Source organism: Rhinolophus hipposideros (genome assembly GCF_964194185.1).
Source record: "Rhinolophus hipposideros genome assembly, chromosome: 9".
In the NCBI taxonomy this organism is placed as follows: Eukaryota; Metazoa; Chordata; class Mammalia; order Chiroptera; family Rhinolophidae; genus Rhinolophus; species Rhinolophus hipposideros.
The window spans coordinates 70,724,580-70,751,664 of record NC_138055.1 but is presented as its reverse complement, the minus strand read 5'-3'; positions in this window follow the sequence as shown (position 1 = coordinate 70,751,664).

Genomic DNA, 27,085 nt, shown 5'->3' with positions numbered 1-27,085 from the left:
ATTGTTTTCACTTCTTCCAGTGGTGTTTGAGGGTATACGTTTCACTACATTACCAACAGCACTGAGTACCGTCATAAAAATAAAAGACAAAAATAAAAATTAGAAAATGACATTGTGTTGTTTGAAAAATTGCATGTCTCTGATTCCCAGTAAGCTGGAAAATTTCCCATAAAAAGGTTAGTCATTTGCATTTCCTCTTTGTGTGGGTTTTCTATGCACATCCTTTGCTCATTCATCTTTTGAGTTCCTTTCCACTTTCTCAACATGAAATCTATATTACACACACAGAACAGTGTATAAAACATATGAACAGTTTCAAGAGTAATTATACAGTGAACTCCTGTGCAACCACAGCCCAAATTAAGGAATAGAATGTAACATGTTGTCCCACATGTTCCCCTTGACCATCCATCACCTTCTTCTTCATTGTGTCTTATTCACCTGCCAACCCCCACCTCTGCCCTCATACACACAGTCCTGGTTTTTGACTAATTGTCCCCTTGCTTATCTTAATGTTTTTATTAACTATGTAGGCATTCATAAACAATTGAGTTTAGTTGTGCCCATTTTTGAACTTTATGTAAATGGAATCCTGCTCTGAACTCTTGTGACCAGCTTGTTTTACCCAACATTTTGTGTGTAGGATTCAGCCATGTTGCAGTGTGGAGCTGCAGTGAATCCCAGTATTGTTATTTCCTTTGTTTCATCCACTTCAAAAATGATACCAGTTCTTTTCTATCGTATTTGAGACAAATATGTTTTCCCAGTGTTTTACAATTCCCTGTAATATATTTCAACCTACAGACATTCTAGACAGGTTTACATAGTAAAATCCATTGGTCTTTTATTTTATGATTCTTTTATTCCTTTGAAACTTAGAAGGCCCTTCTCCTCCCAGGTGTTGATAAATATTTGCTCTTATTTTAGTTCTTTCATGCTTTGATTTTGTTTTTTGAAAAAAAAAAACAAAACTTTAATGCTTTAATTCACATGTATTTATTTTGGTTTATGATCTGCTTTGATATCTTAATTGATTTTCCCTCCAGATAGGTAACTACTTATTGAGCAATTCGTTCCCACACCAATTTGTGCTTCTTTCTTTGTGTAGTAGGGATGAGGCAGAACTGGATTTATAGGTAAAAAAGCAACTGTGTTCAGGGGCAGTGTTGGATAGAGGGGGAATCATTTAGTATCCCAGGGAATTAAGCTGGGAATTAGCTGATGTGATAATTGGACTTTGTTTTATAGAACCAATGGGGCCTGTCTAGGAAATAGTGGGGGAGGGGAAAGAGGATGGGTGAATCTTTCAGGCAGAGGAAACTGACTGAAAAATAGTTTGTGATTATGAGCTTGAGCAGCCTTGGAATCAGAAAAAGCCAGCACTTCAACTTACGAGATCTGTGATCTGCATCTTGCTTAAGCTTTTTGTGCCCTAGCTTATTCATTTATAAAATCGGTATAAATAGGTTTTACATCATAGGATTGTTATAAGCAATTATAAGATAATATGTGTAAATTACTTAGCATAGTACTCAGTATATCCTAAGCACTCAATAAATATTTGTTGCTAATATTATTTAAATATTAGATACTCACCACTCTATACCTATTCTGTATCACTAAGTTTTGGGACACATGTCAGACAATCAATATGTATGTAGAGTGAATGAAAAACAGAAACTTGAAACATCATGCTATCTTCAGGAATATGGAAGTAGTTTGGTGTTGCTTGAATAAAATTTGTGAAGAAGTAAGTGGGGTGGGGACCAAGTAGGAAGGGTCTACAATGCCGTGCCAGGGAGCTTGACCTTTATCTTTTAGGCAATAGGGAGACACTGGATGGTTTTAAGAAGAAGGGTGATGAGGGCATGATCAAGAGAAAACAATTACTTTAGGGTTAAAGAGGCTGATTGGGAACTTTTAAGGTCTCCAAACCCATATACTCTGCCTCCTACAAAACACTGGAAAGAAGAGACTTTAATTTTATCTTTTCTTAGCCATAGTCAAATATGGACACACTATGTCCCTAAATAAACTACTGCTGCCTTCAGTGGACCTTATTAGGTAAGATCTTATATAGGGCCTATATTTTTAAGGTAATTCCCTGTGTGTTTCTGGGGCAAACTTTGCTAGTTAACCCCTAATATCTGTTTTTATTTCTTCTTTGGTAACTGAACTCACAATTTTTAGCTATGCATGGCTATTTGGAATTAGGACTATATTTCCCAGCTTTCCTTTTGGCCTGCTATGACCAGGTGATTGGTCAGTGGAATGTTAGTGGAAGTATTATATACAATTTCCAGGATCTGTTTTTAAAGGGAAGGGATATTACTTCTTTGCTCTATCCTTTGTTTTTTGTTTTGTTTTGTTTTGTTTTTTGTTTTTGATGGATTGAGTGCAGACATGATGTCTGGAGCTTAAGCAGTCATTTTGGACAATAAATAGGAAGCCGTACACTACTTATGGTAAAGCTGCTTACAAGACATTGCTTGTTTTCCCCTAGACTCTACTTATATGAGAAATATACTTCTGTCATTGTTATTTTCATTTCTGTCATTTTCAGCTGCACCTAATTTTAACAAATACTGATTCACACCTATTTGCTCTTAATCATTAGACAAGAAATGTAGCATTCTCCTCTCTCTCTCTCTCTCTCTCTCTCGCTCTTTCTCTCTCTATACACATATATACATATATATATGTATATATATATATATACACATGTATACATATATATGTATGTATTAAAATCTCTCCAAATAATTGGCAAACATTATTAGATTTCTCTTCTATCTTCAGTGCGAAATACTACAAAATCACTTTTTTTAAAAAGCCTTTTCACCCAGATTGCTTTTTCTGATTTGCAGTGTTTTCTTTTGGCTTCCTAAACTGTTTCAATGTTCCTCCCTTAGGCATTCCCCAGAATTGGATTAAATCTATGTAGAGAATTGCTTGGTATTGTCCTCAATGGAGATTAATTTTATTTCTTAATTCTAGAATGGTGGTGACATCTTTCAGTTATTTCTCCAGTGAGCATTATAGTTGTTGAGAAGATAAGGTTATACTTTTCCATGGTTGATTTGTTCATTTCTGACTCGTATGCATGCAAAGTCAGTAAATTAAACCCCAGCCTGGAGAATCACCCAGAACTTGTTTTCTTGTTGTGTACACAATAATAATAATAATATTGTGGGGAAGGCCAGGGAGAAGGCTGCAAAGACTGGACAGGAAACAGTGATAGCTTTAATTATTAGCTCTGGGTGTCTAACTCAATAGAGTGATTTTTTAAAAAGAGTGTGTATAAATTGATGTTTTATTCTTCTGAGCAACAAATAATTATGTTTTCATTTCAGTAGTAATTCAGGTTAGAAATGGGTTTGAAAAAAAATATCAAAAGGCAAATGAATAACAGCTCAGAGAGGTAACCATGCACCCATTCATTGCTTCTCAGAGAATGTGGGAGGAATCACAGGTTCTGTTAAAATGAATTATTTGAGCGAGTGGGAATGTTGCGCTTTGCTTGCTGATTTCCTACTCTTTTTCTGAATTGAGTTATTTATTTCGTTTATGTGCTCATTGGACAGGATCATCATTTTAAGTATCAGAGTAAATGCTGTTTCATATCAATAGATAAGTGAAAAGATATTGAAGGGTCAGAGTAGTATAGCAGTCAGAACATGGACTTTGGAATAAGAAACACATGATTAAAAGCCTACTTCTACAACTTACAAGCTGCTTGATCTTGAGCAGTCTATTTCTCTGTCTTAATTTCTTCATCTATAAAATGGAAAAAGTGGCATCGTCTCCAAGGTGGTATTCTGGCAATTTATCTTCTTTTCAGGAGTATAATGCTGTGAAAGAATGTGGGTAGCCCACATAGGCTAATACTAACTGATCATATGGAGCCTTGGGCATAGTAAACACTCTCCAATTATTTGTTGAATAAAGGAGTGGAAACTATGTGTACACATCTGTATACTTTCTATTTATTTTCCATTAAGCTTCAGGTCCCACAAAACAGACACACGGGCTGCCACTGAATGGCCATGTTGGTAAGGAAGGAGTTGGGGGATAGACGGAGGGATTGAGTTGAGGCAGGATATTGTGTATGTGTGTGTGGAAAAACCCCAAGCCCCTTAAAGACTTCTGGTTTGTTTTGGTATTTCACTCACGTAAGAAAATGTCAACAAAGGGTTCTGTTTGGGTTATGACTTTTAAAAGCTTTCTGCCTATTTCAGGTATCAGGAGGATTCTAGGTTTGACATTGACTCTCCCCCACTGAGAGATACAAACGCTCTCAGGTGCCACATTACAGCATTTAGATTTTTACTCCTGATTCTGAGCCAGGACAAACAAATCAGAGGAATTACATGGGACTGACAGATTGTGCCCAAAATGGCCATCTTCATGGAAAGAAAAGGCAGGGAGCTCCCTCTCTCCCAGACTGATGGGTTGATGTTGGCCCTACGTGTCATCACCCTCGCAGGAGAATTTGTGTGAATTGTTTTGAGTTACTTTGCGTAAACCCTGTGTTAAGCGATTCCCTCATTACACATCTGCTAAATTCAGAGGCGGAAAACCACAAGCTCTAGTCTGAAAACCACAAGAATCATATTCACCATGTTTAAAGCATAAATTTCACTCAAGTACAAACTGATTGGAGTTCATAGAACTGCTTTAGCTCCATACCAAGTTTTCTCAGGTAGCTTTGATAATTTGTGGAACATTTTTTTCTCTCCTCTGTCTTCCAGCCTGTGCTTTGCTTAATGAGAGAAAATGAGGTGAGGTATAAGAAAGAAAATTTGACATAAAGGCAAAGAGCTATGCACATGCCAGAATAATAATTTACTGGCTTACTTAGCCACCAATCTACAACTTGGTCCCAAATGCAAAAAGGCACGTGGCAAAAAGATTTTAAGAATACAATACAATTTTTTTTCTCCATTTTAAACTTTATCTTGACAGTCAATACATTGACAATCAAGCTCATTGAGAGCCATGTTCTTCGTCTGTTTTGATACTTGATTCTTTTGGGTTCTCACTGCACCAAACTGGACTATCTCATTTATAACTTTATAGAATTTCTATTTTCACTGCATCTACAGCCTGGCTTAGAAGTCAAAGTTCTGAAGTCTGAGATTATCATCCTGTGCAGCTTCAGATGATGGTGTGTCTAAGAAAGGAAATAACATTTGCTCTATCTTCATGTCTTTCCTTTCATCATTTGATATAGTTTATTTGTTGTTTTAGTCACTAAAAACACATTTTGTAAGTCTAAATGTACTCTGCTATGGACTCCCATGGATCAAGGAAAGGAGATTATTTTCTTTAGTGATTTCTTAGAATTGAAATGTAAAAATGTTGAAGATGAACTTGAGATGGTAAATTTAAGCGAGAGCCGTAAATTGGCTTAAAGTTCAGGTCGTCTAACTTTTCACATAGCCTTTCCAGCACTTCCAGGTAGAAAACTTGGTTAACTATTTGTCCAGTTGGTACAAATTCATAATGAATAATCCCTCTGATATCAAAAAAGTTAGCAACATTGTTGCACCAAGTTTGCTAGCTTAATTGTCAGGCCTTATATACTAGTGTTAGTCTTCCTTCCCATAACACAACCCTTATCACTCTTCTGTTTGACAACCTTCAGGGGCGTCTCATTCAATAAATTAAATATAAACTCCGTAGTTGCATTGAAACACCACAAAAATAGGCTTCAATCCTCCTTTCTAAGTGTATCTCCACTACTAATGACCTCTACTCAAGTCAGACCCTGAATATGCCCTCAGCTATTCTCGCTTAGAGTTATTTTTTATAATTTCATCCATCCTTTTAAGTCCCACTTCAAATACCATCTCTCTCATGACATCACTTCCAACCCCATAACCCCAACCAGGTATGAACGTTCTAACTCCCTTTGTGATTTGTGTGTAGTAGGCACAGGAGGATGTAGGCTGGGAGTTGCTGGCAGTCATCTTATACCATGTGAGACCTGAGACTGAAGCTGAGACGGAGAAGCACTGAACCAAAACATGGACAGATCAAGTTTTGGGGGCATTGCTTGGGTGTTCGCATCAACTCAGTTCTGTCTTTGAACTGTCCAGGTATATGGGCCAGTCCAGTCCAGCATGCGTTAGATTTTGTTTTTTTAGTAATTGAAAGTTATTAAAATGATAGAGCCGGACAATGTTGTAAGCCTTGATTTCAGCAAGGTATTTAACAAAACTTGTTCCAGGTCAATGTGGGAAATCAGAGACTAGGTGACAGAATCTATCTGAGACCAGAAAGGCCAGGGTGAGGGCAGGCAGCGAAGGGCAGTAAACGCCTGGAGGCAGCATTAGCATTAATCCCACTCAGATGGAGGTTCAAATCCTACCCTTGTCAATGAGTAACCATGCAACTTAAGGAAAATTGCTTTTATCTTGGAGCCTCTGTTTCTCTGCTGTAAAAATGAAGGTAAACATACCTACCAACTGGATTGTTTTGAGAAAGAAGTGGGGTAACCTATGTGGAAGCGTTAGGCACGTAGTAGATGTTCAATGCATATGCATTGTTTTAAAGCATATTATTTCCTAGGAGTTAGCTAATAATTTATTGGGAACAGGGGGGGAACGCCAAGGACCTGCGAGGCAAGGAAGCAGGAATCGTTCTGAAAAGGAAAGAATAAGTCTACAGAACATGTCTTTCTCATCCAGGAACAATTTATCCCTTACAACAACTTAAGTGCTCTGCTTAGCACCTCCTAAGAAGGAAGGAAACCAAGTGATATAATCAACTTTAGCAGAGATAAATGTAAAATTCCATACTAAAAAAAAAAAAAAAAATTAAGTAACTATAGGACACAGTAAAGATAGTGGTTAGTTCAATATTAGCTTGTTTAGTGTCCTCAGAGTGATAATAAGGTTTCTAAAACCATGGCATCCTTAGGGTGCTTTAATATAAGCAGAGGATGTACAGCCTACCATGTTTTCCCGAAAACAAGACCGAATATTATATTAATTTTTGCTCCAAAAGACGCATTAGGGCTTATGTTCAAGGGATGTCCTCCTGAAAAATCATGCTAGGGCTTATTTTCCGGTTAGGTTTTATTTTGGGGGGAACATGGTAGGGATTATAAAGTAGAATACAGTTTGACCAAGAGCAATGTAACTAAACACAGTTTGATCAACAGCACCTTGGTTGGTACAATGATGTGGTTGAAATTGGTGTTTCCTAGTCACGGCTTTTTGGAGCACTGGCAATTTTTGTGTCTTCTCTTCAGTTAATTAATCTTACTCTGCTTTATTTTTATAGAGAAAAGTTGAAACAATCTCAGGGTATTTGAATTCTTCCTAGTTATTAAGTAATAATTTTTTTCTTATTATAAAAAATGCTGGTTCATAGACAAGTTAGAAAATACAGAGAAGCAAAAGAAGAAAAACACACCCCACCACCATCATTTCACCCGTCCATATGTAATGGCTGTAATTATCTTGGTTTATAGTATGCCAGGACCTTTCCTCTGCCTTAAATCTGTCTGACTGGGGAAGGGGGCTGAGCTACAAGTAGTGAACTCTCCATTCCCAGTAGTTTTTAAGCAGAAGTGTGAATCTCTGTTAGAGATCTGTGTCTTAGAAGGAGGAATTGTATGGGATGAAGGCTGATTTTAGAATGTCTAAAATTTTTTTCTCCTTTAAGGTTTTAAGAAAGAAACACAATAAATGTCATTAAAATGGTCTCTCATGTATTCGTCATTTATATTGCATTTATATGATTCAGCTGAAAAAGAACTGGAAAATCCAGCTCTGATTTGTAATCCATTCTGTTGTTTCCCAAGGTATTGGCTCCAATGCCTATGTTTGATTTCTGTGCTTGAGTAAACCCACCCACATACCAGACTGAACCCCAGTGTGTTTGACATTTTCCCTTTTGAACAGCATCCAGCATAATGTAGCTTACTGGAAAAAATCTACACGGATGATTCAGCCAGTTATGCAAGCCTTTTTTTCTTTGGAATTCTTTATTTTTTTCCTCAAAATGAAAATGGACCACATTATTTAAGGGTAAACAAATCTGAAAGTCTTTCCAGTAACATCTTTTTATATATTGGCTGCTGAGGATTAACTAGAAGTTCCTGGCTAAGATCTTGCTTCCTACCTCAATGTTTCAGTAAATACAGTTTTATTGAAACAGAATTCAACTATTTAAAATTTCCAACTGAAAATAGAAAATGAAGCCCTGCTTCCCAAGAGGAGAAGACATGTTTTATTTTTCCTTAAAATGTCCCTAAGTTACCCAACGTAGTACCAGCCACACAGCACACGTTCAATGTTCTCTAAACCACACTACATAAGGTAAAATTACTGTTTCTGAAAAGTCATGTACGTTCCATGGCCTAACAAGATCTGGGTTCTTCTTCTTTCACCTTCCTTCATTTTCTGATAAATTTCAGGAAAATTTCTCAAATAAGTACATTTATTGTCTATACTCGTCATTTGAAATCTGTTGTTGTGAGGGGTTGGATTTTGGATATGCTTTTAGAATTACCAGTGGAGTTTTATTAGATGAACATGCACATTTGAGAAGTTCTCTAAGTGGGAGGGTTTTGTAGCTAGGCAAGCTACTTCTAGAAGCGATGAGCTACGATTATAATGTTGACAACATTCAAAGGAAGGGATGACAAGACTATAAAACGTAAAATAGGAACTGAGAAAATGGGAATGGAGAAAGAAGTAAGCTACCAAATGTTTGATCAGTAAATAACAATAGTAGCTAAAGGTATTGAATGTCCACCATTATATGTGTTAGTCACCAGGTGAGGTGGTTTATATACGCTGCCTTTTATAGCAACCCTGCCAGATGAGTATTATCATCTCCATTTTACAAAGGAATAAACTGAGGCTCAAAACACAGAGCTGAGATTTATACTTTGTCCCATCATAAAGCTTACTTTCTTCCTACGATACCATGTTGTCTCAGGTATGACATAACGAGAACCAGGAGAAGATAAAGAATAAAAGACATGAAAAATGTTAAATAGACATAAAATGTATTTATTTTTTTGAATGATTTTACATGAACTTATTTAAGAAATTCCTGATAGCAAAAATGGAATTGGATTCAACAGTCTGATCAAATAGAGCTGGACAAGGACTGAGAAAGCACTTCCTGTCTTGGTGAGGAGCAAGGTACTTGGCCAAACACTTCAGTGTGCTCTTTAAATTCTCTCCCTCTAGCGGGTACAAGGTGTGACGATTAAGTTTGCGAACTTGTTTGACCGACGTTGCTAACCATTTTTGGACATGAGAGGGATTGTTCATTATGAATTTGTACCGACTGGACAAACACTTAACCAAGTTTACTATTTGAAAGTGCTGAAAAGGCTGCATGAAAAAATTAGACCAAAATGACCTGAAGTTTTTGCCCAAAATTCATGGCTCTTGCATCACGACAATGCACCATCTCACACGGCACTGTCTATGGGGGAGATTTTAGCCAGTAAACAAATCACTGTATTGAAACACCCTCCCTACTCACCTGATCTGGCCCCCAGTGACTTCTTTCTTTACTCAAAGATAAAGGAAATAGTGAAAGGAAGACATTTTGATGACATTCATGACATCAAGGGTAATACGATGACAACTCTGAGGGCCATTCCAGAAAGAGTTCCAAAATTGCTTTGAAGGGTGGATTGGGTGCTGGTGTCGGTGCATAGCTTCCCAAGAGGGGTACTTCGAAGGTGACAGTAACGATATTCAATAATGAGGTATGTAGCACTTTTTCTAGGGTGAGTGGGTGAACTTACCGTGTTTCTTCGAAAATAAGACCTAGCCAGACCATCAGCTTTAATGCGTCTTTTGGAGCAAAAATTCATGTTTTTGCTCCAAATTCATTGTAGTAAAATAAGACCGTGACTTATATAATATAAGACAAGACCAGGTCTTATATGTATTTTTGCTCCAAAAGACGCTTTAGAGGTGATTGTCCAACTAGGTCTTATTTTCAGGGAAACATGGTAGTTGTCTGACCTCATATACCTGATCAGCTGTTTTCCTCCTTAAAAATCTCTAGAATGTGCTCATCTTTGACAGGGCCTTCAACACTGCTCCTATATATGGTGATATTGTGAGAATGACAAACTTGTAGCTTGTCTGGCTAATTAAAAATCCAAGATTGCCTTCCTCCTCCTGCTAGGACACGATACTTGGCCAGCAGACCACACTCCAATTTTCAGCAACTCCCCTCCTAGAAAGTGTTTTGTGCAGGGCATAGCCGCATGGCCATGTGTACTGGCCTTTGCTTGTTCTTTTCTACCACCATTGTCTTCACCCTGGTTCATACACATGGCCTTGTGGAAGCAGCAGGTGCAGAGGTAGACACTTACCACAGTTGTAAGTACTACAGTTCAGAGTGACTAAGGTACCTCCTGTGGGCACAGGAGGACACCTCGCTCAGGCTCATGGGGGCAAAAACACTTCCCAGAGACGATGTCTGAGCTGAGCTCTGAAGCACAAGTAGAAATCTGCCAGATAAAAGGCCTGAGGTTAGGAGTTAAAAGGGTATTCAAGGCACAGAGATATCAAAGATGAGGGAGATGACTTCCTCCCAACAGTGTTCCCTTTATTCTTCTCCCCACCTCCAACCTTGCCCTCCTTCAATGCTTTCTCCACACAGCAGCTCACTTGCTTTCTGAAGTATAACTTTGATCATGTCACCATGCCAACAACTCTACAATATGTCCTCTTTGTCCTCAGTATGGAGTCCAGACTGTCTGGTACAGCAAGCACACCATTCTTTACCTGACTCTGCCGGCCTTCCTCCTTTCTCTCTTCCTACTCCCTTCATGCCTTCTATACTCTCTCTCAGTTCAAAGGGGCCATACTCTCTCATCTTTGATATCTCTGTGCCTTGAATACCCATTTTCCTCTTAACCCCAGGGCTCTTTATCTGGCAGATTTCTACTTGTCCTTCTGAGCTCAGCTCAGACATCGCCTCTGGGAAGCATTTCTGTCCCCATGAGCCTGAGCGAGGTGTCCCCCGTGTCCACATAATATGTTACTCATTCTGAACTGTAGCATTTCAAACTGTGGTGTCTGCCTCTGCATCTGCCTTTTCCACAAGGCCGTTGACTTCTCTAGGAAAAAGGCAGCATCTTATTTAACACTGTAGCCCAGAATCTTTCCAGAGTACTCAACTCAGCTGTCAGCTGGCAACATAATTTATTACTGGGTAGATGCAGAATCATTCAGTTAGCTTTTCCCGAAAATGTGAAGTTTAGGGATGGGGGATTAAGAGTGGAAAGGGAACCACTTTCTTTCTGGCTTTAAGAAGTTCAGTGTCTCTGTGACTTCTCTGAGAAGGTCTTCATCCACAGGCTTCCCTTCTTTTTCTTTCTGGGATGGGATTGGAATTCGAACTATTTTCTCACACCTGCTTCAGTGGTGTTAAGTGACTCAAAAGGAATGTATCAATTAAGCAAGGAGTAAGCCACTAGGGAAAGGTCTGATAGTGTTATTTCAAAAGGGTCTGCATTTTGAAGTAAAGGAAATCTGAACTGATGTTTTTAATGTCTCATACAGCCCTAAAATCAGGTAATGTGGCAAGGGGAAGACATGCAGATGGGATGGTTATTGATATTTAAAACACTGCATTTTGGATTTTCAGTAGAAGAATTATTGCCCACAATAGAGTATGGGGTGTCTGCAGGGATTCAGTTAGTTCTCCAGAACCAGAAGATGCCTTTCTTTGGCCTTAGTAATAAAGATCTAAGTGGAAACAGTGTCCACTCAAATCCCTTATGATTCGGTCTTCATATCTGAACCCCCCAGGATAATCCTCCTGTTCTCATCATGTTTAAAACCTACCCTCTGCCCTTCTAAGGGAAGAAATCAGCCACCCTGAAAATGAACGAGGGTAACTGACGCATGTCCCCGTTCTGCAAACACTATACCAACAACGTGATGTGGGATGATAGAAGGGTAGTGAAATCTGTTATGGGTACACAAGAGAGAAAGCATTTTGTCCAGGTCTTTCTTTTTCACCTTCATAACTCATAAGTTGTAGGGGTTTTTTGTTTTTCTTTTTTACCATGCATGTTTTCTCTATAGAACAAGTGTCAACCAACTTTTTCTGTGAAGGGCCAAGTAGTAAATACGTTAGGATTGTCTGGCTGTAAGACAACTACTCAGTTCTGCTGTTGCAGTGCAAAAGTCTCCATAGACAATGTGTAAATCGGCATGGTGTGTTCCAATATAACTCTATTAATGGATATTGAAATGTGAACTTCATATAATTTTCTCATGTTGTGAAATATTATTCTTCTTTTGATTTTCTCTCCACGGTCATTTAGAAACGTAAAATCCATTCTGACTTCACAGGCCGTGCAAAAACAGGTGGTGAACCGGATTAAGCCTGTGGGCTGTAATTTGTTGCCCTCCCCCATTAGAATGTCAACTGGGGAGTGACAGGATTGGATTTGTGCTTTCAGCCAGTTTGTCGCGAAAGTCAATGTGCTCATGAATCATCTGGCAGTTCTGTTAAAATGCAGGTTCTGTTGTGAGATTCTGCATTTCTAGCCGGCTGCCAGGTGCTGCTGCTGCTACAAGGTGTGGTCTATGGACCACACCTTGAGTAGCGAGGCTTTCAAAGATCAGATGGTTGGGTCCATCCATGGAAGAGAGCCTGGATTGGTCAGAGACTGGGTGAAGGTCATAGAGAGGAGAATGGTAAAGATTAGTTTGCTTTTGTAATGGTCTGGGAGTGGGCTAATGAAGGCCCCTACAAAGGCAGAGAGAGAGAGAGAGAGAGAGAGAGAGAAAGAGAGAGAGAGAGAGAGAGAGAGAGAGAGAGAGAGAGAGAGAGAGAGAGAGAGAGGTAGGAGAGTGGCAGGTAAATAGGACTTTTGGCTCCACTGGACTTGGTTGCTGAGAGGACTAGGGAGCTGAGAGGGAGGGAGGGAGACAGGGCTCCAAGATCTTCTTGGTCAGTAGTACCATTCGCAGAGATTGCAACAATTGGTCTGGGACCAGGCACAGAGTAGGTGATTAGTAAGTATTTATTGAATAAGTAGAGAAGCAGGGACAAGAACATGTTGTGTTGAAAGGTGATGGGAGAGGGAAAGATAACGACCTCAGTCTGGGATAGTTTGAGTTGGATTCGGCAGAATCCAAGAGAGAGTAGCCAACAACAGGTCATGTTTTGAAGGCAAAATGCTATGTGAGAGCCTACTGGTCTGAGGATGGGTTATTCTCCACGCCCTGAGAGCTATAGCTACACCAATGGCACTACTAGCTGGGAAGAGTGTAAACTGTACCGAAAACCTCTTTTTCTTAATGACCAAACATGGGCTAGGGATATTTGTTATCTTGCGAGTGTTCTAAAAAAATGTTTTACTTTATTCTTATTTTATATAAGAACTATTATTACAAAAATCCACTGAAGAGTCAGAATTTTCTTGCAAGTGTTTTAAAGCTCTGGCCTAGGAATCAGCTTAGTGTAAAAATTACACCACACAGCCTATTGTCTCAGGTTTTATCATCCCTTATGTCTAATGTAGTTTGTTTTACTGAAGACACTAAAGATCTTTCATATATCAAAGGAATTGGTTTTTTACGTGATATCATGTACTGCTTTCTCAGATGAAATAGGTTTTCATTCCTTTTCTTTTTAAAAAATAAAACCTTTGCAAACTCTGATGAGAAAGGATTTACCTGAATTTTCTGATGATCTATTTGTCATGGCCTTAAAAAAGAAAAAAGTCCCACACAATACCCAATGATGTTTAATCAACAGCCTCCTAAGTCTCTCTCTGTTTCTAGTCTCTCTCTCTTTCAATCCATTTTATACACGGTTGCCCAGTTACTATTTCTGAAGCATATCCTCAATTCTCTTACCCTCTTGTTCATTAAACTTAGATTACTCTCTATAGTTCACGAATGAACTCCAGACTCTTCAGTCTGCTTTTCATTATGCACCATCACCTCATTTCCATATATGTTTCCAAAAAATGTTCTATTACTCACTTTCACCCACCCCACCCAATGACCAAATCAAACTCACTGCTTCCTTGCAGGTCCTGTCCTTTCTTGCCTCTGGGCTATTGCGTATGGGCTATTGCGTATGCTACCCATCCCGACTCTCAACACACATCTCTGAACCCTACTGTCCTTTGAGGCCCAGAAAGATTTCCCCTCCTCCATGAAGCCTTTCTCATTTCTAAATTGGAAAAAACATTAAAAAAATTTTTTTTTGAACTTCCAAAGCTCTTCCCTTGTGCAGCAAGGTACAGCAGAAAAGATATGGGTCTCCAGAGTGTAAGTTCAAGGCAGGAGCTTGCATTTTACTCATTGCTGTGTGCCTAAGCAAGGGCCTACCACATAGCAGGTGCTAAATAACTATTTACTGAATGAATGAATAAGTGAATGAAGGAGCGATTGAATAAACAAAGGTCTGTGTTTACTTTAATTCGGTGGTATTGCAAGTGCCTAGGACAAGATAGGTGCTTAATAAGTTAGCTGCCTTTGCCTTTATTCCTTTTCTTAATGGAAGTTGTAAATTTCAAATATAGTTATTTCGACAGTGCTTAGAACCTAGTGGGAGAGGAGAGAAAAGTAAATCTATTGAACACCTACTGTCTGTCAGGTACTACACTGGGTGCCCTATATTCACATTTCGTATTAATCTTCTATAAGAATTCTGTCAGGTAGATGTTATTCTTTCTACTTTATGGGTGGAGAAGCTAAAGCTCAGAGAAACCTGTCCAAGGTCACAGATCTCATAAATGGGCAGAGCCGGATTTTAAAGCCAACTCATGTCCTCAACGACCATTTTTACCAGTGTGGGTTATTAGCTAGTAAATTACAAAGCAGGAGGCAAAAACCATGTTTACCTGACTTGAAACATCCACTTTCTTGCCGCAGTATAGTGATGTCTCTTACTAGGTCACCTACATAGCAAGTGCTTCATGAATAAATTTTAAATTAATTAATTAGTTTTAAAATAAACAAGTAAATCAATTTAAAAGTAATGAATTAGCCATGCGGAAAAAGAAAACTAATGCATTATAGAAGTAATGAATTAAGAATAAGCCACTCTCCTCTCAGAGAATCGCGAGGTTGCAATGATGCTGGTGGGCACAGAAGCAACAACAGCTTTTGCTCAAAGAACACCAGAATATATGTTTGAAACCTCGAGTTTCTAAGTTTCAATGTGAAGTAGAAACACTAGGGAAGTGTGTTAAAATGCAGAATCCCAGGCTGTAGTCTCAGAGATTCAGATTTAATATGTCTTGGAGTGGCCTGGATATTTACATTTTTAAAAGTGCCCTATGCACTTATGATATAGCTAGGTGTTCCTCAGACCACTCTTAGAGAAACACTGCTCTGGATATTTACATTTTTAAAAGTGCCCTATGCACTTATGATATAGCTAGGTGTTCCTCAGACCACACTTAGAGAAACACTGCTCTAAACCATAACATTAGCCTTTCTTTTGTTATGGTTGTTCAAAGTCTGTTTGTCCCTTGCCTATTTCTTCCTATCCCAGTATACTGTTCATCACAAAGAAAAACAGTAATGTGAAAATAAATGACATTTTGAGGATCATCTATCTAGCCATCCATCATTGATCTGTCTGTCTCTATCGCTAACAACATTGGTTCCGTCTACATACATAAATCAGTTTGAATGAAACTAGTTTTAAATCAAGTTTTAAAAATTCTATGATTCTAAGTACCTCTTTGGACTAAAATTTTAGCTATTCTTTCCATGCCCCATAAACCCATTCAGAAATAAATCTGTGATGACACTAAGAAGAGACAGTCTTCTGCACTATTTTTACTGGATCTTTTTTGCAATCCAAAGGTGACATTCTTTTATAGTTCTAGTGTTCCAGTGAGAACTAATGTTTGTTGTTTGTTAGTCACTTTATAATATCCTTTTAATGCATGGAACTATGTTGTGAGAATGTGAACTGACCTATGGCATCTTTCCATTCGTTCAAGAATGTCTACTGTTTCTTCTGAGTTTTCCTATACTTCTGTTAACTCTCTGCCATCATTCTTACACAATTGGGGTAAAAAAGATATGCTGTCAAAGTAGAATGAATATTGACATCAAGGTGAATATTGTCAGTTGAAAGATGCGATTTGGAATCTCGTTGTTTTTTTTTTTTTTCTGAAATAAAGGGGGATCTATTTTTCAGTCTTACCTTTATCTAAATTGGGGTATTCAGAAAGCACATGTTTTTTCGTTAACACTAAAATTCACATTTACTTGATAGGAAAGTAGTAAAAAGTTTTATGTGACTAGGAAATCTTCACTAGTTGCAACTGAGCCCTCTAAACTGAATAAAGGTCCCAGACAGACTTGTCCTGTCTCTTAAGGCCAATGTCCTTTGATCTATAATGGAAGACGGCTTTCCTGAACCAACTCCTGCCCACCACCCTAACTTACTGAGTAAGAGAAATGGTGTGAGACACAGGAGCTTTTGCTTGGAAATAAATGAGAGAAGGGGACAAGATTAGCTAGAGATTGCAGCAAAGACATATTAACGAGGGCAGGAGAGGCTCAGAATGCTCGGTGCACCAAAGGAATCAGCAACTAGAGAGTGAGAAGGAAAGGGAGGAGCTCTGAGTGAATGAAGAGTGAATTCCTTGTCATATTCTCCTGTTATTCTCCAGTGGGCTCGCAGTCTCTGTTGTAATCAGTCTCTCCTCAGGCGCTGCCTTTCTCCATGGGACCCTGTTCCGCCAAGTTTTGTACCTCCGCACCTACACAATGATGGAGGGACACTCAGTTTTCCTCATTTTCTAACTGAAGCTTGGTACTGTTTGGGCAGCCTGGGTAGATCTAACCTAACTCATAAACTTTTCCTGTAAGGATACAATTATTTTTGTCTTCCACATTAGACTGAGGGAGTGTGGTAGAAATAAACACTTTTCAAAAAGAAATAATTGACTCTGCTTCTGGACTTAATGGAGAAAAAGGACTAAGTTTACCATTCACCCAGAAATAACAAAATAAATCAATAAATATTTTAAACATTGGCAAAATATAAGAAACAAAGGTTATTGAGACATTGGCGATCAGATAATGAAGACTTGTGATACCTGAGAGATGGGGATAAAAAAAAGTAAGCACTATAATTGCACCAATTTACTGCCTTAAGTATGTTTTCAGGTTGTTGTGCAGGCACGGGGAACCCAAATGGGGCCTGTGGACCTTGCAAACAGGAGATGGAACTGAGAGGCTGAGGAGACAAAGGCAGTTAGAGTTTGCAGGGCAGAGTTCTGGAGAGAAGCTGCAGAGAAGAGAAGACCAGAAACCTTCTGAGGAGGCCCTTTAAGTTTTAAACACATCTTTAAATGTCGATCAGTGCCTGTGTGTCAGAAAACTACTCTTGGCTGTGGAAAGAAATTCCCCGAAAGGTTAGAGAGTAATTTCCAGGAGCTCACATAAGGCTGGGAATAATAGTGCCTGTTCCCACCAGCCAGACTGGAAAATTTATGATTCATACATCATTGGATAGCATACTCAGAAAGATATTGCCTTAGTAATGGGGAATAATTAGCCCTAGATTGAATGCTGCTCTGGGCCTGCCTGATGAATCTGAAAAATAGGATTTGAAAGTATCAGATTGTTTCCAAGTAATGTAACGTGTATCTCAGAACAAAATTCAAAAATATTTATAGGAATGCAAAAATATTCAGTACCCACCAAGGTAAAATACAAAATGTCTGGCATCTATTCAGAAGTTACTGGGCATGCAAAGAAGTGAAAAGATATGACCCATAATGAGGTCATCAAATCAGAACTGACATAAATGTCAGAGTTAGCAGACAAGGACATTAAAACAGTTATAATAACTGTATTTCATGGACTAAGAGCTACAGGAAAGATGTTGAGACTTGGAAGATAAAAAAGACCCAAACTGAACTTACAGAGCTAAAAACTATAATGTTTTGGATGAAAAATATTGATAGCAGATTAAACATCACAAAAGAAAAGATTAGTGAATTAGAAGACATTGCAAAGAAAGTATTCAAAATGAAAGATAAAGACAAAAGGAATAAAAAGTAAATAAATAAACAGAGCATCAGTAAACTATGGGACAACTTCAAGAGCTGAAAATATGCATCATTTACCTATTAGAATGGCTAAAATTAAAAAGATTGCAAACACCAAATGTTGGAAGTGTCTTAAAAATAATATGATATGGCCATTCTATTATACTTATAGGTATTTGCCTAAGGGGAATGAAGACATATGTCCACACAAAGAATTGTTAATGAATTTTCATAGAAGCTTTATCTGTAACAGCCCAACCTGGAAACAGCCCAAATGTCCATCACAGGAGAATGGATGGTACATAGACCCATTTGTATGGTATATCCATAAAACGAACACTACTCCAATAAAAAGGAAAGAAGCTAGACCAAAAAACAAACAAACAAAAAACAAACAGTACCATTTATTTAAAATTCTAGAAAGTGAAGAGTAATCTATAGTAACAGGAAACAGATCAGTGGTTGCCTGAGTCCAGGGCAAAGCTGAGGATAACAGGTAATGGTGATAGTGAGAGATTAAAGAAGGGCATACGAAACTTTGTAGGTAGTGGATATATGCATTTTCTTGGTTGTATTGATGGAGATGTGTGTGTATGTGTATGTATTTATATTTATTTATATATAATTATGTCAAAATTTTACAAATTGTGTACTTTAAATATGTCATTTATTGCATGCCAACTATACATATAATACAGCTTTTTTTTTTAAGTAATAACTTTTTCCAAGCTCTGAACCTTTTATCTTCTATAGAAGACTCTAGAATAACTTAAAAATAAGATAAAATGGAAAATGTTAGTTTTTCAATAATTGCTAAGAGAAGCCTTTCCTTTAAGTCAAAACCCATGGTCTGGAGTGCTGAGAGGGGCTAGAGGCCTAGTCTCTAGGCTCTGCCAGCTGAAGCTGCCCACTGTGTCAGTACCCACTGGACAATCTCAGGGCCATCTTGAAGGGGACAGTGACTGAGAGTATAGAACTGAGTAAATGTTGTGCCAGGAGAGAGGAGACAAGAATAGACCAGAGACAAAATGGAGAGGGTTATGCACTTGAGAGGAACAGCAGTCAGGGCACCACATGGAAAGAACTATGCGAATCTGCAGGTCAGTGAGAGGAAGCCAAAGGGCTGAAAGGGCTTAACCAGAGGTGGAAAGAGGCAAATACAGGCTCAAGCCAAATTGGGATCCTCTGGTGAGTTACCCCTTTAGACTTCCTCTGGTCAATGCTTAATGTGCTCTGCTGGAGTGAGGCAAAGCCTGGAAGCAAAAGAAATGCACTCACTCAGCTGTTATAAGACATTACATTATCTATATATATACATCATTTTCTTATTTTGGTTATGGCAACACACAAGTTGAAACCATTGATGGATGTGGTGGGAAAGAAAAGGAACCTAAAATTTGTTTAAACGTCAGTGGAAGAAGAGACTCAGAAAGTGTGTTTTTGGGACTATCCCAGCAAGGTATTTTCCATTGGTCTGGGCTATGAAACAGAAGACTTTTTAGTTTATATGTCAGCTGGCTCTTGGCAAATGTGTGCAGTTAGCTGATAGAGATTTTATTAGTAATGCTATATATTTGCAAAGCATTTTACAATTCATAAAATTCTTTCTCATATGTTTTATCTTACCCATGTAGAGACCCCATTTTTATTACTATAATTCATTATTATACGGATAAAAATTAAAGTTATTAATTTATACCAAATAATTTGTGAAGTACATTTCATAGTAGGCAGAATAGCAAGAAAGATTCAGTACTATGGGTTGTTAGTTAGGTTTAGAAATAATCAAAACAGAACTTTTAGTAAGGAACTTTAGTAATAATTAAACCTGCACTGTCTAAATATAGTAGCTACTAGCTAGATGTTTGTTTTAAATTTGAAATGATTAAAATCAAATAAAATTAAAAATCCAGTTCTTCAGTCATAGTACCATGTTTCATGTGCTGCTCAGTATGGCTACCATATTGGATAGCACCAATATAGAACATTTTCTTCTTTGCAGAAAGTTTTATTGGACATTGCTGGTCTAAACAAATTCCCTCCCATTTTCAGGGGCTGAAAACCCATTTGTTAAATTAATTTGAGGCCCAGAGAGATTCAATGATTTACACAGTCACACAAGAAGAGCCTGTAAACGAACCCAAATCTCCAGACTTACATGAGAGTGATCATTTAGGCACCTCACACCACCAAACTTTTACTCGTATGTCTGCTCTTGCCTAAAAGAGGGTTAGATACTCCAAATTGGCAAGTAATCAAACAATCACTTAGTTTCTTATTTATATTCTACACTTCTTATATTTGAAGTTAGTCCAGAAACTTCACTTCAAACAAGATAATGACGTCACACTATAAAGGCATAATCTAGAGAAGTTTGGGAGCTTTCCAATTTCCCTGCTCTGTCCTTTTATAAAGTCCCTGTTCAATCCATTCTACTCCATGCTGGGACCAGACAGTTTGTTCTTAGGTTAACAGAAAAATAGGCGTAGCTGCCTCCTCTGAAAAAGTCCCCAGAGCACCAGGTGGTAAAAGGCTCAGAGTTTCAAAGGTTGCTCAGCAGGGCTTTGAAAATTAAAGAGAGCCAGATGAAATGTGGGGAAAGCATGCAATTACATTTGAGAAGCTGCAACCTTTCAACTGGGCGAATTCTTGATGAGACAGCAAAGTGAGTCATTAAACAGTAGGCTGTCAATGAAGCTGAGACCCAAATTTGCCTTGGGTCAGCAGCAATGCCAATGATTTAACCACCAAAACAAACAAACAAACAAACAAATAAACACTCATGGATGGACTTTTGATGAATCCTTGGACCTATTTTTATTACAGGCTTAAAACCCTTATATAACTGAAAATAGGTTAAGAAAGGCATACATATATATCAAAGAGTTGCTCATGAAATTCAATGGCTCTGGACAAAAACAACCCATTATGCAGGGTTATTTTGGAAGGTTAATACTTTAAAAGCCCTTTAATGGTCTCAGGGAAAAATGGTCACTTCCACATTTGAATTTTGGTAAAAGTTGTTTTTTTTCTAGACCACTGTTAAACTTCGTCCAGCTTTTGGCAGAAATTGCCTTCCTGGACTCTGCTGGACTGCTGGCTGACGTGTTACATCTTCCAGGGCGCAACACCTGTTCTGTCGAATTCTGGGAGAGCAGCCTATTTTTGTTACCAGACGCTAGAGGATGCGTGACATGTCATTAACCTTCAAAACTGGCTCTGCGCAAAAGTATTGTCAACAGATGGTGATTCTGATTCTCTCTCTCGCCTCTCTGCCTGCCTTCCTCCCCCATCCCCAGGATATCTTCTGGCATAGAAAGTGCATTGGTTTCAGAGGGAAATTTGTGTGTTGAAATAGATATTGTGGAATGTGGAACAGAGACTGGAGCAAGGTTTCTTATATTTATAATTGAGGATTATAGAAGATAAATGGGCAGGATAAAACCATGAATGGTGTTCATCTGCAAAGACAGGCCTCTAGCAGCAGTGACATGAGCCTCTATGCTGAGAGTCAGGCTGGTGAGCATCAGGGCAGGATAGGTGGGCACTGGACAGAAGAGCTCAAAGTCAGTCTTGGACTTACAATGTGGGTCTAGCTATGTAAATTTAAAGCTCTCATTTCACTGTTTTCAGTTTTGTCAGTGGAAGTCAATCGTAATTAGGACATTGACCATCAACCAACCCCCAAAAAATATATCCTGGAAAAGAAGAAGTTGATTGATTCATTCAGCAAATATACATAGAGTGTTTGAGATTTACTGAACATGCTAGGCTCTAAGGATAAAACAAAAAATAAACCAAAATGCCTGCCTGGAGGAGGCAGACCAGCAAACAGATGATTATAATACAGCTCTAATTACTTCCCATGGAAACACATGTGAGGAAGGGATTGGTGTACAATCTGTGAAACAGGGATGCCATGGGATGCAATTTCAGGGAACACGAAGAACCTTGTGGTATATGTGTCACGTCTTCCCAAAGCACCAGTTCTACTTGATGGGAAATTTAAACTGTTGATCTTTAAACATGTTCAAAAGTAGAAATACATTTTCAAATAACTTTCTTTCACTTACCCGGGTACTGGTTCACTCTCCATTCTCCTAATGAAGACTTCTACGGAAAAGTTGGAGGTTACTCGTCTAGGGCATGATTATCAGCTTTTTGTACAGGAGTCACTAAAGCCATAAGAGCCCCTTTCAGTGTCACTTTGCCCTGAGGGTTAGAGGTATCAGCAGCATACTATTTACATTCATATAGCAGTACATAGTTTACAAAGTACATTCAGTGGATTTTGCACCTCATAGAAAATCAGTGTACCGTTACCACATAATCCGTGAGGAAATTGAAGCTCTATGAGATTAATTCATTTCAGTGAAAATCACAGAGCTGGTAAGTGACAGAATCAGAGTTCACCTTGGGTTTTCTGACACCAACTCCATCATTCTTTCTACTAAATCATACTGCCCCTCTTTCCAATAATTAAAAATTAAAAGACCTCGGTCAAGGATCTCCAGTCTTTTTGTGGCTCCTACCCATTTTCTCGCTCGGTCTTTGGGAATGGAAAGTAAAAGGGAGGAGGAGCAGACACTGGGTTATGCTGACATGAGATTCTGGGAGGCTCAGTGAGACAGAATGCTCTGCTTAATATCTGAAAACCTTAGGAGAAATGGCATGGAAATGAATGAAGAGGGAGCTTGGTGTATAAGTAGGGAGTATAGTGATGACAATGTAGGGATATTATCATGAAAGACTTCAAGATCTGTGGCTGGATTTTGGTTCACTGAGTAGGTGACCTTGATGAGCGCTGCACTCCTTGTCCTCTGTTGGTGCCTCATGACCTTGGCTTGCTGTTTTGACTTTCCCATCCATCAAAACTAAAGTACAGTACTAAATAAACTGTTGACATCACTGATGTTTTGGAAAGATACAACATCAAGAAAATGCGTAAGGTTCCTCATCTTAAATTAGGTAATCTGGAAGCACCGTGGACCATGGCGATCCTTTCTGCAAAACAAACAAGGCGAAGACACATATTCCTTGGCAGCGCTAAATTCCTCAATTGCTTCCATATATTTCACATGCACCTCTGCCATCAGAGTAAACAAGGCATGGCTTATAACAATTGTAGATTTGATTAAAACCGTAAACTCTGTCTTAAGATTTAAAAATTAAATGGCCGAGAGGAAGAAGTAACAAACTAGAGGAAGCCACAGCATGCCTGCCAATTACTGTTGGCAGGAAATGGGATGACTCATCCTGAACATGTGCTTTCATTGCTTGCGACAATGGGGGCAAGATGAAAATGTTCAACGAATTGAATGCGGTGGACATTTTTGTCATTCAGTTTGGAGGAGACTGTTGAAATGCAACCACAACCTAATAAAAATGCCAAAGTGACCCAAATACTTACGTGTGAGGAAACTGATGATAAACATTAAGAAAAAGACATAGGCTGTTTCAAAACAACCAACAGACATGCTATGTACTCAGAGAGACTGTGATGGATCCCAGGAAAGTCCAGGTGGAGAAATTCCAGAAATTAGGAGGGAACCATAATGGGCAATGGGAGGCATGACTCATTGCCAAGAGGGAGGGGATAGGAGTAGTTACTGGGGAGAAGTGATAAAAAAAGTATATTTTGGTTGCAGGAGAATGGAGATATTTCTCAAGTTCTTTCTAATGTGACCCTGTAGGATACTGTCTCCTGACTGGTATCTCATAGTGTAAAAATATCTGACAAATAGAAAGGGGGAAAGGTATTAATTTGTTTTAAACTCCACGAACTGGCCCAGATTACTAAGAAATTTAAAAGGAGTAGGAGTCATGTGTGGGGATGGGGTATATGGGAAATCTCTACTTTCCACTCAATATTGCTGTGAATCTAAAACTGCTCTGTAAAAATTAAGCTTCTTCTTCTTCTTCTTCTTCTTTTTTTTTTTATTTTTTAAAGGGACTCAAGGATGTTGACAAAGTCTGTGATCAAGGCAATTCTGGTTTGGCCAGAGGACATTAACTTAGGTTTGATATCTAACTGGTTCTGTAACCTGGGGAAAGTTTGCCCTTCTGGGCCTGTGTTTTTGCATCTATTAACGAGAAAGTTCCTTAGATTGTCCTCAAGGTCTTCTTCAGCTGGAAAATGCTGTGATTTATATGAGGAGAAATACTTGCATACATACAAGCCTCAGATGAAAGCTCAGTTTTGCCAACAGATAAATACTTTGAGTCATTTTGCCATTTCCCTCAGGAAATCTGCACTCTGTTATTACAGGTTGGAATAACAGGTGTGCTGTTGGGGGTGGGGCATGAACTGAAGGAAATGATTATTGTGAATGGGGAAACAGGATATAGATGGAGAGGATTAGTCATGAAGGTTGTACTGGGGATCATTTTTCATTGTAACCTTAGCCATAGTGTCCACAGGGAGATGGTCGGTTTGCATTTTCTCACTTGATTTGCAGTCCAGAAAACATTTGTTCGGTTGAGGCTCCCTTTACGAAAAGGGTGCCACATTAGTCCAGAATGGTGGAAGGAAAACCCTGGAGGTGGGTGACTGGAGCCCCATGGACGTGGCACATTCTGCCCCTTTAAAGCATGCCTGCCTTTTCCTGCGTTCGCCCCTAATAACACCACAACGAGCACTGCAGAAAAATGATGCAGCATGAAGTAACACCAAAGCACAGGAGCCTTTTGGAAACAAATCCTTGCAGCAATCTTGGACGGTCTCTAAATATTCTCCCAATTCATTCACTCAGACATTAGAGCATCTGTTCGCGAGCCAGCAGAGCTTTTCATTCGGAATCATGACACTCTGCAGGCAGTTACACTGAAGGAAATCTTTTATCTCAGCTTTCAAAAAGCTCCATTAGAGGGATCCTTTTTTTCATTTTTTTCTTTTAGAAACAGACCCCTGCTTATTTTGGAGGAGGTATGTTCTTGACAAGTGCTCTTCCCAAACGCACGGCATTGTAATTCAACCCCGAGTAACTTGACCAGCTTTTGACATTATCAGATGGGAGAGGGGAGCACTTCTGCCCGGGGCTCTGGTCACAAAGGTGAATGTTAAGAGCAGAGCTCTCAGCAGGTCCTCATCTCCCAAGGGCTCATTTCAATTTTTATGTTAGAGCTGCGTGTAGAGAACTATCGGAGAGCACGAGAAACAGATGTTGGTTTCTTGACTCAACTCTCCCGGGTTTCAGAATATATGAATAATGGTATTTGTGTGACATTTATCTCATAGTCCCTGGGATAGTCTTGATTTCAGATCATTTTTAGGTCTTCAATATTTGAAAATGTGCTTTTTTTGTATGAGTGTTTCTCAAAGTTCAGTATACATTAGAATCATAGGAGGGTGCTTATTAACAATATTCACCTTTTCACATAGATTCTGATTCAAAAGAGCTGAGGTGGGGCTAGACATTTCTATGGAGTTGTCACATACACTTTAAGTGCATAGTTCTGTGAATTTTTTAAGACTTTGTTTTTTCAGAGCAGTTTTACGTTTATAGCAAAATTAAGAGCGAGTTACAGAGATTTCCCATGTGCCCCCGGCCCGCATACAAGCATAGCTTCCCCCATTATCAACATCACTTGCCAGAGTGGCACATGTTTTACTAAGGATGAACCCACACTGACACATAATCACCCAAAGTCCAGTGTTTACCTTAGGGGTCACTCTTGCAGTTGTACATTTTACAGGTTTGGACAAACGTATAATCACATGTATCCATCAATATAATATACAGAGTATTTTCAATGCCTTTAAATATTCTGTGTTCTGCCTAGTCATCTCCCCACGCCTCAACCTCTGGCAACCTCTGGTCTTTTTATTCTCTTCATAGTTTTACCTTTTCCAGAATGTCATATAGTTGGAATCATACAGTATGTGGCCTTTTCAGACTGGCTTCTCTCACTTAATAATACACATTTAAGAATTCTTCATATTATTTTCATGTCTTGATAGCTCATTTCTTTTTAGCACTGAATAATATTCCATTGTCTGGATATAGTACAGTTTATTTATCCATTCACTTACCAAAGGCCACCTTGGTTGCTTCCAAGTTTTGGCAATTATGAGTAAAGCTGCTATAAACATCCAAGTGCAGATTTTTGTGTGGATGTAAGTTTTCAATTCCTTTAGGTAAATAACAAAGTGCTTGATTTCTGGATTGTATGGTAAGACTATGTCCTCATTTTATAAGAAGCCACCAAACTGTCTTCCAAAATAGCTGTACCATTTTGCATTCCCACCAGCAATGAATAAGAGTTCCTGTTGCTCCATATCCAGCCTTTGATGTTTCCAGTGTTCTGGATGTTGGTCATTCTACTAGTAGAGAGTGGTATCTCATTTTAATTAGCATTTCCATGATGACACATGATGTAGAGCATCTTTTCACATGCTCATATGCTTGCTATGTGTATATCTTCTTTGGTGAAGTGTCTGTCTGTTGAGGTCTTTGGCCTATTTTTTAATTAGAGTTGTGTTTCCTTATTATTAAGTTTTAAGAATTCTTTGTATATTTTGGATAACAGTCCTTTATCAGATATATCTTTTGCAAGTATTTTCTCCCAGTCTGTGGTTTGTCTTCTAATTCTTTCGATATTGTCTTTCAAAGAGCACAAGTTTTTAATTTTAATGAAGTCCAGCTTATCAATTATTTCTTTCATGGATCATGTCTTTGATGTTGTATCTAAAAACAACATCAAAGCATACGTCAGCATACCTGGTGCAGTTTCCATCTGTGAGTCTCTGTTCTGGTAAGCCAGGATCCCCTGGATTCCCTTATCTGTATCTCTAATCCTGAGGGGAGCAGTTTGCCCTGTGTCCTCCCCTTTCTTATGGATCCAAGAAGAGTTATTGATTTTGCAGTCTGTCCAGCTTTGTACTTGTTGTTAGGATGCAGCAACTTCCAAGCACCTTACATGGAGAACCAAAAACCAGAAGTCCCCTAGTTCAATGAATTTGTATGTATGTATACGTCTGTGTAGCCAGCACTCACATAAGCTGAGGAATGTTCCAACAACCCAGAATGTTTGCTCATGCCCCTT